We start from the raw sequence: 18,968 nt of genomic DNA on the forward strand, positions 1-18,968 counted from the left end.
CTAAGAGAGGAATCTGGGCACCCAAACCCCAACCATCACCCCCCACCCCGCTGCCCCCGGAGCGCCCGCTCCCCACCGCTGCTTTCAGAACCAGGCCGCGCTGCCTGGCGCCAGGGGGCGCTGCAGGCGCCCGCCGTCGCCATGGTTACCGCTGGGTGCGTACTCGGGGCTTACGGGGCTGACGCAGTGGGCGGCCCGGCGGGCAGAGGCGCCGGGGGCAGAATCGGGGGGCCGGGGAGACCCGGCATGGAGGCGGCGGCCGCGGCCCTGGCCCTGGCCCGCTGGCGGCGGCGGCGGAGGCGGCGGCAGAGAGGTGCGGGGCGGGAAGCAGCGGGAGGTGCCCGGCTCGGCCCTCGCCGCGGGCGGGGTGTCTCCCGACGGGGGAGGGGAGGTTAGGGGGCGCCCCCCTCCCGGGAGGAGGAACCGCCCCCCCCCGGCCTGGGAGCGAGGGGCGGGAGGTGCCCCCTGCCCCCTCCCGTCGCGGGGGTGGATGAGGCGGTGGCCCCCGGGCGTGGAGCGGAGGAAGGGGTGGGCCAGGAAGTGGGGCTGGGAGGGAGCTAAGTCTTTGTCGCCTCGTGGGTGTGTTTTCCATGTGGCTTCATGTCAGGAGAGGTCCCCGTTGCGGGACTTGACAGAGGGGCATTGGGCTTAGTCGCCGCCTGTGGTTGGGGCTTTTGAGGGTGAGGTCTCTCTCTGAAGATACTCATTTTCCCAGTTTATAGTGGAGTTCGCCGGATCCCTAGAGTTGATGTGTGGAATCTGCTTTGGGGTACCTCTTGGTGCTGCTTTGTGGGAGCGAGGGTTGTGTATCCCCTCTTTGGTTCCTGTTGCTTTGTGTAGTCTGGTTTGTTTGTTTCTTACTGTTTTCTGTCTTGAGTTCAGGGGCTGCAGTTTGTATGTGTGTGAATTTTGAGTCCACGCTTAGGGAGAGAATTCTCCTCTTATTTGATGAGTGGAAATCCCTTGGTTTCAGGAGATTCGGGGGTCTTTCAGCGTTGTAATTCCGCCTCTAATTTACCGGAAATATTTTTTTTTATGTAAGGCAACGTCCAAACTCAATGTGCCCCTGTAGTATTGTTATGATTGTTACAGGTTCCATTGTGATTGGCCTTGTACAGATTTATAGTACAAGACATCCCCTATCCCAAAGAGCATACAGTGTAAATAGACAAAAGACACAAAGAGTCAGAGGCCAAGAGAGGTTAAATGATTTGGGCAAGGTGTCGCAGCAGATCAGTGGCAGAGTAAGGATTATAACCCAAGTCACTGGTGTCCCAGTTCAGGGCTCTAACCACTGGTCCTTTGTGTGGTGTGGAATATTGTATATGAGGAAGAAGGGTTACAGTCAGAGTCGGAGCGTATGTCTGCACTGCAATAAAAGACCTACAGCATGACCTTAGCTGGACTGAATCAGCTGACTTGGGCTCCCCGGTCTCAGGCTGCGGAGCTATAAAATTGCAGTGTAGATGTTTGGGCTTGGTCTGGTGGAGCCTGCACCCTGCGAGGAGGAAGGGTCTCAGAGGCCACAGAGGCCAGGCTGCAGCTGGGGCACAAACATCTACACTGCTATTCTTAGCCCCACAGCCTGAGCCCCAGGAGCCCAAGTCAGCTGACCTATTCATAGAGAGTGTAAGGTCAGAAAGGACCACCAGATCATCTAATCTGAACTCCTGTTTATCACCAGTCAGTAAACATCTGTGACAGTTTGTACCCTTACGTTCATCCTTTGTACAAGACCTTGATATATTTTGTACAAAGTATGCTTTGTGAGGTATCATTTGAAAACTCATAATCTGCTGATCATGGTAAATTCTGGTAAATTCTGCTGTATAAGACATGTTCCAAGTCTGAGAAACAACTTCTAGCCAGTTCCCTAGAGACATAAGACTAGCTAGTATTTCAACCAGGTGTCAGCATAATCAAATGGACTATCACCTGATTAAGTATCCATTGTTTGGCAGGAAGAAGGGTGTAAATGAGAAGTTTACATCTTGGCAATGGAACAGCTGGGGTCCCATGTAAATAGACTGGCTGTTGCCTGAACCTCAGCTGGAGATGATTTTCAAAGAAAAAGGGAGCTATAAGAAAGGAGGACAGAGGCCCCAAAACATTCCTCCTTTCTCTACATCAACCACGACACCCGAGGCACAAAGAAACAGCTTTGAACTGAGGTGGGGAGGGAATCCTGTCTGTAAGGACTTCAGCCAGTAAGACTGCTAAAGCAAGTGCTGAGAGAAATCTTTGCCTTGAATTCACTTAGCTTGATAAGTTAAGTATTAGTTTGTGTTCTACCTTTTATTTCTTTGTAACCAATTCTGACTTTTATGCCTCATTGTTTGTAATCGCTGAAAATCTATCTTTCTGTAGTTAATAAACTTGTTTGATTTAAACCAGTGTCTTTGGATCGAAGTGTTTGGGAAACTTCATTTGAGATAACAGGATTTGTGCATATCATTTTCTATTAATAAAATGATGGACTTACTATGAGCTTGTATTGTCCAGAAGGAAAGAGCTGGGCAGTACAAGACACACATTTTGGGACATGTCTGGGATTGGGATTTGCTGGTGTCATTCTGCAACGTAATTCATGGGTGGCTGGCTCAGCACTCATACAGTATGGCTGGGAGTAATTTACATGCTAGAAGCTGTGTGTGAGTAGGCCAGGAGTGGTTACTCTCACTCCTGTGTGTAAAAGGCTCCCCAGGTTAGAGAATTGAGGGAACACAACTGCTGAGCAGTCCAGATTGTACCTGGAGAATGTCACAACATCACCAAGCCCAATAACCAGAATTAGACCAAAGTATTACAGCCCTTGAGACTAAACTATTATATGCCACAGGCAGAGAACAGCAGGAACTGAGGTGCATCATTATCGAAGACCCTTGCAATGGTAGGAAATTGAGTTAGTGAGCTATACCCAGACGATCCTAGCAAGTAACCCCTGCCCATGCTGTGGTGGAAGGATGTGTTTGACTATCAGTGCAAGTAGCATCAACTCTACTCCTTAGAAGCATTAGATAACAGTGCCACTTTCTAGGGCTGGAATAGGAGACTTTGAGGCTATATTTAGGATGATTTGATGCAGGGATAATTTTTCTCCCCTCTCTTCACTGGTCCAGGATCAGTATTTGGAAACATTTATTCATCCCAAAAGTATTTGTATGAATTCTGCCAAAGTTTTTCTAGTCTGGGCAGGTCATGAGATCTGTCCTTAAAATCCACAACAGTGAAAATCAAGAGTGCTGTCTGCATGTAAAAGCACAGGCTGAACCACACTGGTAGGACCCATACATCCTATAGTTTAGGGATGCCCAAACTTTGCCCAACCAAGAGCCATTCTGGGCCCTTCCAAGGATTCTGGGGACCATACTTAGGTGTCTTATTAGAGCGGTTTGCAGTTGCCACCTCTATACGTGGCTATGGTGCCTGTAGAGACTATAGCTCCCAATGTGCAGCCCTGTATCTAGAGTCAGATCAAGGTGGAGCACTGTACAGTGATTCCAATAGGCACCATAGGTCTCTCCTCCATGCTGAAGGTGAAGTTAGATTGGGGAAGGTGGAGGCTCTGGGGAGGACCAATGAAAAGGATTAAGAATCCTTACTTTAGAGAGCTATAAGCCATTGTATTAAATAGAAATACTTAAAATGAAAATATAAGCATCCTTCCAGGTAGGAAGGAGGTTAAATGCTTGTTAGGACAAAGCCACATATAGCCAGCTAAAGGTGTGAGGCTTTAATAGGAAGGCCACTGGTGGTTGTTTTCTGGTATGTCAGGGAGGGTGTTACAGCTCATGCTTGGTGATAGAGGAAAACGTCACTGTTTGTGTGGTCAGGATAAGTGAAATAGTAGTGGCTGGGAGATAACGAAATTGCAGGATGTGGTTACCAACTCCTGCATGTGGTTTCTGTAAAAACAAATATTTCATCTCTTTGTTTCTGATACTGGTTTCTGTTGGGCTGTGTGTGTGGTGAAGAGGTGTCTACATTTATATGGAGGTTTGTTTGTGTGTGTGTGTGTTAGGTGGGGTCATTTTTTGGGGATTGGTGTCATCTTCCTGACCTAGGTTGTCAATGGGGCTGGGTATCAGTCTTCTATGCCATAAAAATTGCGTTGGACAACTACAGCCCCCTGGTTAGACTACTCCTAAAACTGTTAAGTGCTCTTCAACACATCTTATCATAAAGGAGCAAAGTCTGGAACCCAACTATGACTGAAAACTACACAAAATGGGCTGAAACTCCAACAAACCCATCCTACATCTGCTGTTCTGTGAGCAAATACTTCATGTGCCCCAAACTAGGACTCTGCAGAACAGAACCGGGACATGTGCCCTCTTCTGATCTGCATGCAGAAAAACCCAACAACCCATCTTCTGATGCCATCACAACCGATGTACTGTATACGCTCACCACAATCAAGTGTGAAGGAACCATAAACTTGACAAAACATGCCCCACTTCTAGATGGCATCACTAACAGGACTCACCAGTGCTGACCTCTAAAAGCAAAAGGATAAAACAACTTCACCAAAAATGGAATTACATTCAAGATCCTGGACCTATCACTGAGAAGACTGTCTGCTATCTACTGGGAAAGAATAGATCAAAAGTCACAAAAACTAGGCTGCTGTATGTCTCTACAAAGAAGTTTCACCCTAGCACCAGATCGTACCATACTGAAATGCACAAAACTCAGAGTGACTCTTACCAAATATAGACTCTCTGCTCTAAGCTAGAAGGAGGAACTGGGAGACACAAAGCACAGTGGAATTACGGAAAGGAACAATTGTGCAACCAGTAAGGCAGAGGAGAGATTGAAACAGATATTTTCCACTCCAGCGTCTAAGATATGAAGGACTGTGAAGAGATATTTCCTGAAATGATCAGAAATAAGACTCCTTTAAAAAGTGTGAAAGAAATGTGCATAACTAGGAGAAAAGAGAAGCATGGCAGAGCAAGATATATAACAATCTGTAACTGCATCAAAAATGGATGAAAGTGGACATGGGTAAGAACCCCCCCCCCAGAACAAAACCCACCCCTACTTCGGAAGGCTTGTCCTAAGCAGATATTCAATGCATTGTACTGCATCTAGAAGATGTTACTACCTCTCAAACTTTGTCAATACTTGTATAAATTCTCTTGCCAATAAAGATTTTTGGATTTCATTTGTTTGTGTGTCTGCTTGTGGGGTTCGATGGGAGAACTAATATTTCATTCATTGTTGTGCCAGGTACCACAGGGAGTGTTCTGCTGCAGTAGTCTCCATATTACCCACTGACGTCATATGCATCCCTTACTGAATGCTAAAGATATAAACTTGGAACCTCCAGCTGCCCTTTCTGATGAGTCAAATTTACTTGCACATTTCTTGGTCCATAGCTTTCTGCTGTATGTGCTCCTGTCTCTACAGCTGCCTGGGATTCCCCTGGGGACCTGAATGAGACAGCCACAGATTTTCATATTATCCCTGTGAGATTTAGATTGAGTGTTTTTATTTTTGATGATAGAGTTAATCTTGAGAGGGCTTGAATGCCAGTACAGTAGAACCTCAGAGTTACGAACACCCCGGGAACTGATGGAGCTTGTTTGTAACTCTGAACAAAACCTTATGGTGGTTCTTTAAAAAGTTTACAACTGAACACTGACTTAATATAGCTTTGAAACTCTACTATGTAGAAGAAAAACGCTGCTTTCCATTTGTTTTGTTTTTCAGTAGTTTACCTTTAACAAAATACTGTACTGTATTTGCCTTTCTTTCTTTCTTCTTTTTTTTTTATGGTCTCTGCTGTGGCCTGATTGTGTACTTCGGTTCCAAATGAGGTGTGTGGTTGACTGGTCAGTTTGTAACTCTAGTGTTCGTAACTCTGAGGTTCTGTTGTATTCAGTGGCTTCTTGCATTTAGTTTAAAACAATCATTTGAGCTGAAATTTTTCATGCTTAGTCTCAGTCCAGAAGTGAATTTTTCTGGGAAGGGACTCAAAAAAAGTTCTGCCATTTTAGATTTGGAGGGTGGGAAATGTGTGGGTTTTTTGTATGTTTTATTTTTAAGCTGTAAAGAAAGTTTTCAGATGCTGTTTTTTGTAAATTATTGAGTCCAATAAAAACAAACAAACAAAAAATGTTTTGCTTTAAAACGTCAATCTTGGTATGTGCTTGTGCCTTCTGAGCAAGAACTATTAAGTGGGATACCTGAAGAAAAACAAAAGTGATAACTTTGAAATGATTATTATATAATATACCTGGTTCTTATATAGTGCTTTTCATAAGTAGATCTCAGTGCACTTCACAGTCTTTTAAAATGTGTTTTGTCCTCACAACACCCCTTTGAGGTAGCAAAGCATTATCTTCATTTTTAAAGATGGGAACTGAGGCATAAAGATGCTCTAAGTGACTTTCCCAAGGTTAAACAGGAAGTCTGTTGGACAGCAGGGAATTGAATCCAGGTCTCCCAAATCCTAGGTTAGTACCCTGGCCCACCTTCCCTCCTTGAAAGTGTTGACTTCAACATGCACAGTACATTAGTTGCTTTAACTGCAGAGAGAGATGATAGACTGTGAAGCTCCAAACATTTACAGGTCCAGATATGATTTGTCAATCTGTCTTGCAGTATAACAGCAGGTGATTCTCTTCTGCTTTCCCATTGGGGTAAGGGTTTCTAGAGCTATTTCTTCTTCTTGTATAGCAAAATTTTATATCCACTCTAGAGTGAGAACCTTTGCCTTTGGTGAGTCTGACTTCACCTTGTTTTTTTCTCTAATAAATCACCCTATGTAACTTTTCAACTTGCCACCTGAGCAGCAGTTTATAAATTGTTAAAGCTAATGGCCTCACTGAATCAGATAATGTTCTAGCAGATGAATAAGTGCATCCTGAGTTGGATAAAGTATGGGAGCTGTGGGAAGTTGTGTTTAAAGAGACAGCAGCTGGGATCCTTGAAAAAGTGGAAATTGTTCTCATCAGCTTTTGAAAGCTACGGGGCTTGTCAGTACTTGGATGGAGACCTCAGAGAGGGCAAAAGAGTCTGTGAAAGTGCATTTTGTGCCCCAGATTCTGAGCTAACGGGACTATCAGAAACAGAAGAAGTAGATTACCTTTTAATTCTGTGTATGGATAGCTTTGGATACAGATTCCCGCTGGAATGGATTCCTCACCAGCAACTTCTTTTACTTGAAGTTGACATACTTAGGTTCTTTTCTCCTTTCTGTACCATTATCCACATAAGGCTTTGTCATTTTTATTTATTCCCGCCAGAATGCAGGTATATGGCATCTGGCTTTATTATAGTGGGAACGGTCACAGCTACTGTAGTTAAGTCTGCCTTTGGTTTCAAATGTAAGCTTTGCAGTTGTTCTTATCTTTCTGAAACTAGTTTTTGGGGCTAAAATGTAGCAAGTTTGATCTTTGTCCAAAGGTGATTTTTCTTTTTTGTGTTCTGTTTAGGAAAGTTTGAGCAAAAATCGTTCTTGTGTTTTTGAGTAAGTGGAAAGTGAAAAATCATCATCATCAACATCATCATCTCCTGTTTCCAACACTAATGTTGGATAGGGCTGACTTCTGTTAGTTTCATGTCTTTGGTACCTAGACTGCCAGCCACCATAAGTCTAGGCCCATTTTACAGATCGGGGACTGAGGCACAGACGTCCCTCCCCCCGCCAAGATTTTAAGAGCAGAAGGGACCATTGTGATCTTCTAGTCTAACCTCCTATATAACACAGGCAAGAGAATGTCCCCAAAATAATTCCTAGAGCATATCTGTTAGAAAAACAGATTTAAAAACCGTCAGTGATGGAGAATCCACCATGACCCTTGGTAAACTGTTCCAGTGATTAATTACTCTCACTGTTAAAAGTTTATGCCTTATTTCCAGAGTGAATTTGTCTAGTGTCAACTTCCAGCCATTTGATTGTGTTATACCTTTGTCTGCTAACTTGAAATGCCCGTTGTCACATATTTGTTCCCTGTGTGAATACTTACAGACTGTAATCAGGTTACCCCTTAACCTTCTCTTTGTTAAATGAAATAGATTGAGCTCTTTGAGTCTATCACTAAAAGGTGTGTTTTCTAATGCTTCAGTCATTCTCTTGGCTCTTCGCTGAACCCTCTCCATCTTAGTCAGCATCCTTCTTGAATTGTGAGCACCAGCACTGGAGAAATTATTCCAGCAGTGGTCGCACCAGTGCCAAATATAGAGGTACAATAACCTTTCTACTCCTACTCGAGAGTCCCCTGTTTATACACTCCCAGATTGCATTAGCTCTTTTGGCTATAGGATTACACTGGAAGCTCATGTTCAGCTGATTATCCACCCTCATCCCCAGATCTTTTTCAGAGTAACTGCTTCCCAGGATAAGAGTCCTCCATTGTGCAAGTATAGCCTATGTTCTTTGTTCCTAGATGGGCTAAATGAAAATGTTTACATATTAAAAGTGAACATTGTTTCTTGCTTCCAGTTAACCAAAGAATCCAGATTTCAGAGTAGCAGCCGTGTTAGTCTGTATCCACAAAAAGAAAGGATGACTTGTGGCACCTCAGAGACTAACACATTTATCACTCTGAATCAGTGACCTGCTCTCATCATTGTTTACCACTTCCCAATTTTTATATTATCTGCAGACTTCATCAGTGATTTTATGTTTTCTTCCAGGACCTTGATCAAAATGTTTCATAGCATAGGGCCAAAAAATTAATCCTTGTGGGATCCCTTTGGGCATGCACCCACTCAGTGACCATTCCCCATTTTCAGTTACAATTGGAGATCTTTCAGTTAATCAGTTTTTAATGTATTTAATGTGTACCATGTTAATTTTATATTTTAGTGTTTTAATCAAAATGTTGTGTGGTACCAAGTCAAATGCCTTACAGAAGTCTAAGTATATTATGTCAAAACTATTATCTTTATCAACCAAACTCATAATATCGTCAGTAAAAAATATCAAGTTAGTTTGACTGGATCTATTTCCCATAAACCCATGTTGATTTGCATTAATTATATTACCCTCCTTTAATTCTTTATTAATTGAATCCTGTATCAGCCACTCTATTATCTTGCCTGGGATCAATACCAGGCTGACAGGCCTATAATTTCACAGGTTTTATCTTTTATTTTTTTAAAAAATTGGCACAACACATTAGCTTTCTTCCATTCTTCTGGAACTTCCCCAGTGTTCCAAGACTTATTTAAAACCAACATTAGTGATCCAACAAGCTCTTCAGTCGGCTCTTTTAAAACCGTTGATTTAAAAATGTCAGACTTTAGTAGTTTCTGTTTAATATCCTCCAGAAATACAAGTGGAATGGAAGAAGTTTTATCATCACCATATGATGAGATTATATCAGCTGTTTTCCCCAAGATACAGACCAGAAATGTTTATTGAACACTTCTGCCTTTTCTGCATTATTATTGGTAATTCTGCCATTTACGTCTAGCAATGGACCAGTACCAGTGTCAAGATTCATTTAGTTCCTAATATACCTTAAAAACTCCTTCTTACTGTCTTTAACTGTGCTGGCCATAGACTTCTCCTTGTGTCCCTTATCAATTTTCTACAGTTCCTAACTTCTGATTTATATATATTAATTAGTATCAACTTCCCGTTTCTTCTATTTGTTTTATATTATATAAAATTTGTTTTATTGTTGCCTTCGCTTTCCCACTAAATCAGGTTGATTTTATAACTGGTATGATCTTCTTCCTCAATTGCGGGATTGTGACTTTTGGAGTGTTCTTAAGTGATTCCCACTTATCATTCACATTTTTCTGACTAAATTTGTCCTCCTAGCTGATTTGGCTCAGGCTCTGAAGCCCATCCCCTATCCCAAGGCTTCAGTGCCTGAGCCTGAAAGTCACATAGCTATTTTTAGTGCCATAGCATAAGCCCCATGAGCCCAGGCTCCGAGATTCACTGCTGTGGGCTTCTGTTTGCTATGTAGACGTGCTTAGAGAGGATAAGTGGCTTGCCCAAGGTCATACAAGAAGTCCATGACAGAGTAGGGACTTGGACCCAGGTCTCCCATTTCCTAGTTAGTGCCCTAACCTTCCTTCCATAAAGTGAAAAATTACTTTGTTTATTACCAAGAAAAAGAAAAAAAAAAAAGCTTGCCATCTTTATATGAAGAGCCTCAAATGGCTGGATGCTGAAAGTGAGGAGGAGGGCATTTTAGCGTTGTGGTGAAGACTGAACTCTACATCAGCTTTGTGCACCTGTGTCATTACTGTACAATCTGTAATTTCGGGAGCTCACGCTGTTTCTCCATTACAATATATCATAACTTTTTATACAACCTTAGATCTGTGTAGAAGGCTCTTTTGATAATCAGACTGAGCACATTTAAGAGTATATCTTTAGGTATTCTTTAAAAAAAAACAAACAATCCTTCCCCTAAACAACCCCCCAAAACTCTAAGTCAATAAAATATGCCATTTGCACTGTCACTGCATTGCAGGCTGTATAGCCTTCTGTCTTGGATTGTTTAGATACAACAAATCCTGCATTTTGGCAGGGGGTTAGACTAGATCAGGGGTTCCCAAACTTGGTTCGCGGCTTGTTCAGGATAAACCCCTGGCAGGCAGCGAGGCTCTTTGTTTACCTGAGTGTCCGCAGGTATGGCCACTTGCAGCTCCCAATGGCCGTGGTTTGCTGTTCCCAGCCAATGGGAGCTGCAGGAAGTGGTGTGGGCTGGGCCACCACTTTCTGCAGCTCTCATTGGCTGGGAACAGCGAACCTCGACCACTGGGAGCTGGGAGCGGCTGTACCTGTGGACGCTCAGGTAGACAAAGTGTCTCGCGGCCTGCCACGGGCTTACCCTTAACAAGCCGCGAACCAAATTTGGGAACCCCTGGACTAGATGATCCTTGCAGTCCCTTATAGCCCTATGATTACAATCAAGTCTCAGTACAAAAGACTTTAAAAATGTCAAGATGATGTATGTGTAACTAATACTCTTGGGGGGGAAATGGTATAGTATTGTATTTTGAGAAACAATATATGATCATGTAGACTTATAATGCAAAAGCACACAGGGGTAGAGTTAAGGTTGTGAGCATAACCCTTAATATTCTCATTTCCTGAACAGGCGTAGTTGTATGGAGGTAGAGTTCTGGTTGAGTTGGCTTTCTTTTCTTTTTCATTCCCTTTTCCCTTTCCTTTCTGTTTTTCAGTGGCTTAGATCTCCATCCCCGCAAAAAGGGGTTTTGGCTGTTCTCCCTTCCTTCCTCCCGTGGCGAATTTCTTTGTAAAAGTTGTCAAGATTCAGAGAAGGTTAGCAAGCTTCAACCTTGTTTCCCTTCTCCCTCTGCAGCAAAAAGTCAGCAGGGAGAGCAGAGAGCCTCACCAGCAGATCTGCAGCAGGGGATTGGAAACTGAGAGACAGTGATTAGGAGTTCCCGGTTTATTGTTTTATAGACAATGCTTTTCGTCCTGCACCCTCATCTCTGCAGCTACCTCTGTGGGTCTCTTGGAGAGGTCTGATGGGAATACTTCTCCCCAGCCTCTCCATCAGAATTCCTGCGAGTCTCTGATCGGGAGGCCTGGTCTTGGCTTCCTCACATTGGCTACGGATGTCTGTGGAACTGCAGGTGCTGGCTCCCATATCTAGAAGGCTTAGTGCTGCTGGAGATCTTCATTCAGCAGTCAGCCTGCTTTTTGTTGTTTCCTTAAGGCTTCTGGCAAGTGGATTCACTGAAAATTGCAGACTTCCAGAAGCAGGAAGAGAGCAGTGTTTATTGGAGCCAAATATGATCTAGAATTTAAAATGTCAGTATTGTTATAATCTTCACTCAAATCCCTTGCTTATTCCATTTCACTATTACATAATACTAGCCAAGTGTACTATTCAGCAAACAATAATAATAGAAGGGCCTGTGTTTCTCTGCTGCTCCAGTACTGCACTGTTAAGATGAATTCTCTACAGTTCATTTATTTAAACTGCTCCTGTTTCTACAGTCTTATGTACAAATCTGTGTTACTGCATGTGTGGTATGTTTTGTAATTGGGTAATGAAAGACATTTTTGGAGCACGTACAGGCAGAATGCTGTTGTTAAAGTTACTGTGGGAACCTGAACTGAGCATTTCCTGATGTGTTTATGCAGTTCAGAGTGCACTATTTCACTAGTGTGGATTTTTTATATTAATTCTCCAAAACCTTTTTGTCTGTGTCGCATAGGTGCTTCAGTCAGCTCTTTCCTTTAGATGTGGGATCCCAGTGTTGCATGTAATTCCATTTCCTTGGTGGCTCTGCAACATTAAGAGTTTACTGTGCCTTTGTGTGTGTACAAGTTGAGAATGCTTTCAGAAACAGGAGAGTCAGTCCTTCTAATATGCATCTGTGTCAGACATCCTCCCCTCAACACACACTAGGTCAGTGCATCAGCATCTTTAGGGAAGAGTGAGACCTGATGATTATTTTCATGAGTGTTCACTCTCCCACCCTGGCTTGGAGGGTGGCTTATTTGATGTAATTCAATGCCCTGTGACATGTAAGACAAGGAGAACTGCTTGGAAGATCCAAACAATGATTCTTTACTATGGTTGAATAGCTTGTTACTGCATCTCATGCTGCATGAGTGTGTCCTGGTATGAGGGACGCACTTACTGAAATAGAAATTCACTGAATGAGCGCATACCTTCCTCTTGTGAAGTCATGGTGAGGTATGAGGAGACTTCTAACCAGTCTGACTGGTTATTTTGAGCTTTTAGGTAACATGTGAATATGTGACACCACTGTACATAAAGAGGTTCACTACTCAGTTCATATGACTGACACCCTCTCTCTTCAGCTCCTCCACACTGTGTCGCTGGTCTAGGGATATGATTCTCGGCTTGAATCCAAGAGGTACCAGCTTCAAATCCTGGACGAGCTCCCTGAGTCAACTTTTATTTTCTGCTACGGATGGCAGAAATACAAGTGAAACTCTGAATCAAATAGTTGGGGCAACTACAGTGCTTACAGTTGAACCAGGAAGTGGGGAGGAGAGAACCAAAGAGGTGCAATACCATATGAGTAATAGTCTAGACATAAAAAGGATAATGAAAATGGCCACATAACTGTGGATGAAACTAGGAATGCTGATCCATAGTGAGAATCTTAGAAGCCAGTATGGCTGGTCTGGACTGTTTCACGCCTGCCAGAGGATGGGGAGGGTACACTTTTCTCTATCTGGTGGAATGAAGAGTTGAGTTGAAGTGATGCTGCAGCTTCTTGTGTCAACACAGCTGTGTACAGGTGTATTTGCTGTTGCGGTTTACGCCACAGAGATTGTTGTTAGTCATAGTCAACACAAAGCGGTATTGTTTAAGCATTTTAACTTCATCAGGTTTGAAAAGGCTTCATGATTTTTCCACTAGGTCCTCTGAAGATCTGGCAGAACTGAGTGCTGGGTCTTCCAGTCTGCAGATGAGCTGTGCAAACTCCGATCATATGGACGGTGAAGCCAGGTGGCTTACTGGAGTGCAAAACACACAATACTAGCCATGGCTAACTTTAAGAAAAGCTCTTCTAACCTTGCCCTTTTTTGTCTTTCAGTCTACATCAGCTTGTGAGCCTTGTCAACGCCCATCAGAAGGGACCCTCTGGAGCGTTCTTATCAAAATCCAACCTAGCTCTGTTACTTAACTTCCCTTTATGGATGGCTTCAAGTTCAGCATTCATTTGTGGAGTCACTCATTTTTAAAGCCTTGTCTGCGGTTTGAAAAGTCCGGAGAGTAGAGTCCTGCTTTGTCAAGCTAGGCCATTTCCTTGCTTAGTTCTTTAGCCAGTGATCAGTTGGAGCTCTGCTTGAGGGGCTGACTCTGCTCTTTCTCCTTTCCTTTCCCAACTCAATAGCGGAGATGGGTCACATAGAGGAAGACTAAGGAAGGTGCTAAGTCAAGGAACTTTAGCCTCACTTGCCTGTTCTTCAGGGGAGGCTGCTTGTTTCATCTCCTCTGCATGCGCTGAATGTTCGAGATTACTGGAGAGTGACTGTGTGAGTCTTTTGGGAGGGAGATCTCCAAAGTAAAAGAGCCTCTCCACCAGAGAGAGCTCTTAAGGGTGGAAACTGAAAGGAGGAGAAAAAAGGTGACTGAAATCCACGCCCATTCCTCTTCAGAATATGAAATTTAAATATCTGCTGTGGAACAAACCACACTTGAAGAATAGAAATTTTCAGCCCTAACCTCTAGGATCCACACAAGGGGATAAAGTATATGAACACACTATTACGTGATTCCCATCTCACAGGCCTCTAGCCTCACCCTTTTCTTCGATACTGAATCCTCCATTGAACCATAACTCAGGTGTCCTTCTTCATTCATCACCTCCCAGCTGGCGGGATTTGTCTTTTTAAACTAGAACTTGCTAGCATGTCATTGGTCTTTTCACTGTATAAACGCTGTTACATCTCCCCGCCAGCTCTAAAATCTAGCACTTAGATGATATAGTAATGGGCATTATGGAAAACCCCAAGATAAACAGAACCAAATGGAATGATGAGTCCTGCCATGAATGCAGGGGACCGGACTAGGTGACCTCTCGAGCTCCCTTCCAGTCCTGTGATTCTATGAACTAAATGTAGTGATGGAAAACTAAGCAGCTTTGGAAGAATGGACCATTCTATCACCTATCCTTGCCTAACCCAAAACAAAATCTGTAAACAAAGGACAACAGCTAGACTCCAGTCATCCCAGCCTCCTAGACCTACCGGAGATGTACCCACTCGCCTAGCTCACTATCACATTGCCTCTTATCACGCCCCAAAATATCTTCATTAGGATGACCTGTTCCCATATCTTGTAGGTCTTGAGGGACTCCATCATCCTTCAGTCAAACTTGGCCTTTTAAATGCTGGTAACCTCACACGTTCTGTTTTGTTATACCACTGTCACCATGGACATCTGTTACTGACAGCTGTTGTACTAGATGGAAGCATCCTGTTGATACAGGGAAGATCTGTAAAGTTTGAATGGTCTCCACCTCAGTGGAAGCAGGACAGGCTGGCTGGAGTAGTCGGGAGAGTGCTAAACTAATAACAAAAGGGGAGGATAAAAAAAGGGAAGATATGAGCACTCAGCACAAAATCGGGATGTTAAGAACAAAATTAATCCAGAAACCAAAGGACATGAAGAAAATGGAATTATTGAATTGTCTATACACCAACTCCAGAAACCTGGGAAACAAACAAGAGGAACTGGAATTGTTCATTTATGACCATAAATTTGATCTAGTTGGTATGACTGAAACAGGTGGGATGGTTCCCATGACTGGAATGTTAAAATCAGTGGTTATAACCAGGGATCCTAGAAGTCCATTTGCTGTGGGAAAAAGTAGAAAAACACAGAATTTGCATTTTTACAGAGAATCTTTAGTTTTTTACATTTTGTGAAAAAATAAAAACATACACAACAGAACCCCATTTATGCAAGTCTCTATTATCCAGCTCTCTGTATTAATTGAAACAGGGCTGACAGCCCAAGCCCCGCCACCTGGATCTGAAGTGCTCCAGATTGTCAGAATTGTTGGTTATCCGATCTGGCCCCAGTCCCAATTAGATCAGATAAACGGATTGCACTGTATCAGTAAAACATTGTGTTGTACAGATACCTGTATATATTGTGGCTAGGGAAAATAAGTTCAGCGTTTCATTTTAATTGCGGAAAACCACAGATTTTTATGTTGGTTTTTTTGAGAATTTAGGGTTTTTTTAATCACAGAAAATTAGGGTCCCTGGTTATAAGCTATGTAGGAAGGATTGAGTGGGCAAAGGAGAAAGGGGCGTGGTACTCAATGTCAAAAGTGGCATTACCTGTTTCCGAGTCACTGATAACGGAGAAGAAAATTATCTGGAATGCAATGTCCTCTAACAGGTAAAGCACAGGCCTGCTACAGACCTCCAAATCACATTAGGGAACTAGATGACCAGCTCCTTATGCATCTATCTATAGGAAAAAAAGCTGTGTGATCTTAGGGGACTTCAGTCTGAGTGACATATGCTGGAGGTCTCATGTTGCCAGTGCTAAAACATCCTTGGAATTTCTAAATACTATAGATGACAATTTCCTAATTCAAAAAATGTTGCACCCAGCACAGGGGAATTCTTTATTAGACCTTGTCTTGACAGATAAAGAGGAACTGATAACAGAACTAAAAATTAATGGTAATTTAGGTACAGGTGTTCATTACTTGATCACATTTATAATATCAAATAGAATAAAGTCCAGACCAGAGAAATATATACTTGGGGCTTCAAGAGATCCAGTTTCACAAAGCTGAAAATAAATATGAGCTAGATCAGCTGGGAGGAAGAATTGAATCAGAAAAATGTGAATGATAGTTTGGAATTGTTTTAGAGCACTTTACTAGCTGCCCAAAAATGACAATCAAGGAAGAAAGTCAAATTAGTTTAAAAATCTGACCTGGTTTAGAGAGGAAGTGAAGGCAGCTATAAAGTAAATGGAAGAAAGAAGAAGTTGACAGTAATTAATATAAATTAGAAGCTAGGAATTGTAGAAAATTGATAAAGGAAGCCACTTCGGGTACAAGGAGAGATCTAGGGCCAGCAAAGTTAAGGACAATAAAAAAGAGTTTTTAAAGTATGTTAGGAGCAAAAAAATAAATCCTAATATTTGGATCGGTATGTTATTAGATGATGGAAATGGTAGAATTATCAATAATAATGCAGTAGTGTTCAATAAATATTTCTGTTCTGTATCTTGGGAAAAAAACCTGATGCTATAGTCATATTATATTATAACGCTTTTTCCATTCCACTGGTACCTCAGGACGTTGTTAAAGACCAGCTACTAAAGTTGGATATTTTTAAATCAGCAGGTTCAGATAACTTGCATCCAAAAGTTAAGAAGGGTTGGCTAAGGAGCTTGCTGGACCATTAATGTTGATTTTCATTAAGTCTTAGAACACTGGGGGGAGTTCTAGAAGATTGGAAGAAAGCTGATGTTGAGCCAATATTTTAAAAGGGTAAATGGGATGATTTGGGTAATTATAGGTCTACCAGTCTGACATCAATCCTGGGCAAGATAACAGAACAGCTGATACACGACTTGAGTAATAAAGAATTAAAGGAGGACAATATAATTAATGCCAATTAACTGGGTTTATGGAAAATAGAGTCAAACTAATTTGATACTTTTTTTGGTGAGATTACAAGTTTGATTGATAAGGATACTAGTGTTGATGTACTAGACTTCTGTAAGGCATTTGATTTTGTACCACATGACATTTTCATTAAAAAACTAGAAAGATATAAAATTAACATGGCGTACATTAAATGCATTAAAAACTGGCTAACTGATAGGTCTCAAAGTGTAATTGTATACAGCTAATCATCATTGAGTAGGTGTGTTTCTAGTGGGGTTTTATGATATTTAGCATTTTAATTATCTGAAAGAAAACATATAATCATCACTGAAGTTTGCAGATGACACAAAAATTGGGGGAGTGGTAGATAATGAAGAGGATAGGTCACTTGTATAGTGTGATCTGGAGCGCTTGGTAAGCTGTGCTCAAGAAAACAATACATGTTTTTAATATAGCTAAATAAAATGTATACATCTAGGAACAAAGAATATAGGCCGTACTTGCATAATGGTGGACTCTGTCCTGGGAAGCAATGACTGTGAAAATGATGTGAAGGTGGATAATCAGCTGAGCATGAGCTCCCAGTGTGGTGATGTGGCCAAAAGGCCTAATGTAGTCCTTCGATGTATAAGTAGGGGAATATCAAATAGGAGTAGAGAGGTTGTTTTACCTCTATATTTAACACTGGTGTGACTGTTGCTGGAATTCTGTGTCTAGTTCTGGTGTCCATGATTCAAGAAGAAAGTTGATAAATTGGAGAGAATTCAGAGAAAAGCCACAAGAATGAGTAAAGGATTAAAAAGCATGACTTATAATGATTGACTGAAAGAGCTCGATATACTTTTTTTAACAAAGAGAAGATTAAGGGGTGATTTGACCTGTAAGTACCTACAAGAGGAACAAGTCTGTAAGGACCTACAAGGGGAACAAGTATTTGATAATGGGCCCTTCAGTCTAGCAGTGAAAAGTATAACAAGATCCAATCACTGGAAGTTGAAGTTAAACAAATTGAGACTAAATAAAACAAATTGTTAACAAACTACTGAAACAACTTATCACAGGTTGTGGTGGATTCTCTAATCAGTGACAATTTTTAAAACAAGATTGGATGTTTTTCTTACAGATCTGCTCTAGGAATTATTTTGGGGAAGTTCTCTGGCCTGTGTTATTCAGGATGTCAGGTTAGATTATCACAATGGTCACTTCTGGCCTTGGACTCTATTAATCTAAACCACCATCTTTTTTGCTGAATGGGGGAAAACCCCATAATATGTAATATCCATTGTCAAAGGGCCTGATCCAGTGCTCACTGAAGTCAGTGAAAATATTCTCAGTGACTCCCAGTGGACACTGGTTAAGGCTCTTTCAAGAAGAGGCAACGTGGACCTTCTCTCCAAGTCTTGGGAATTCTTGCAAGATATAATTTCACTATAGATGTTCCTCTGGTTCCCACCAACTCAAAGATTACACTGATAATAATTATAGCTCCTCAAATCAATTGGTTTTCCTTGGCACACCCTGTGACTGCCATCTCCTCTATTGTCCTCACCTTTGGTACATCTTCTTACTCTCTTCTTTGCTGTCTTAGAATCATAGAAGATTAGGGTTGGAAGAGACCTTAGGAGGTCATCTAGTCCAACCCCCTGCTCAAAGCAGGACTAACATCAACTAAATCATCCCATCCAGAGCTTTGTCAAGCTAGCCCTTAAAAACCTCGAAGGATGGAGATTCCACCACCTCCCTAGGTAACCCATTCCAGTGCTTCACCACCCTCCTCGTGAAATAGTGTTTCCTAATATCCAGCCTAGACCTCCCCCACTGCAACTTGAGACCACTGTCATCTGCCAGCACTGAGAATAGCCTACTTCCATCCCTTTTGGAACCCCCCTTCAGGT

At 42.2% G+C, this 18,968-nt stretch overlaps 1 protein-coding gene across 2 annotated transcripts in view; it reads left to right on the forward strand.

Annotated features, from left to right (window-relative positions):
• The first annotated feature begins 194 nt into the window (after positions 1-194).
• DAGLA (diacylglycerol lipase alpha) overlaps positions 195-18,968 on the forward strand; it is a 106,625-nt gene continuing 87,851 nt past the window's right edge. For both annotated transcript variants that reach the window (XM_073346943.2, XM_073346944.2), the window contains exon 1: positions 195-313. The gene's annotated coding sequence lies outside the window, so the exon portion shown is untranslated. The remainder of the gene's footprint in view (positions 314-18,968) is intronic.

The sequence above is a fragment of the Lepidochelys kempii genome, chromosome 6, assembly GCF_965140285.1.
Source record: "Lepidochelys kempii isolate rLepKem1 chromosome 6, rLepKem1.hap1, whole genome shotgun sequence".
In the NCBI taxonomy this organism is placed as follows: domain Eukaryota; kingdom Metazoa; phylum Chordata; order Testudines; family Cheloniidae; genus Lepidochelys; species Lepidochelys kempii.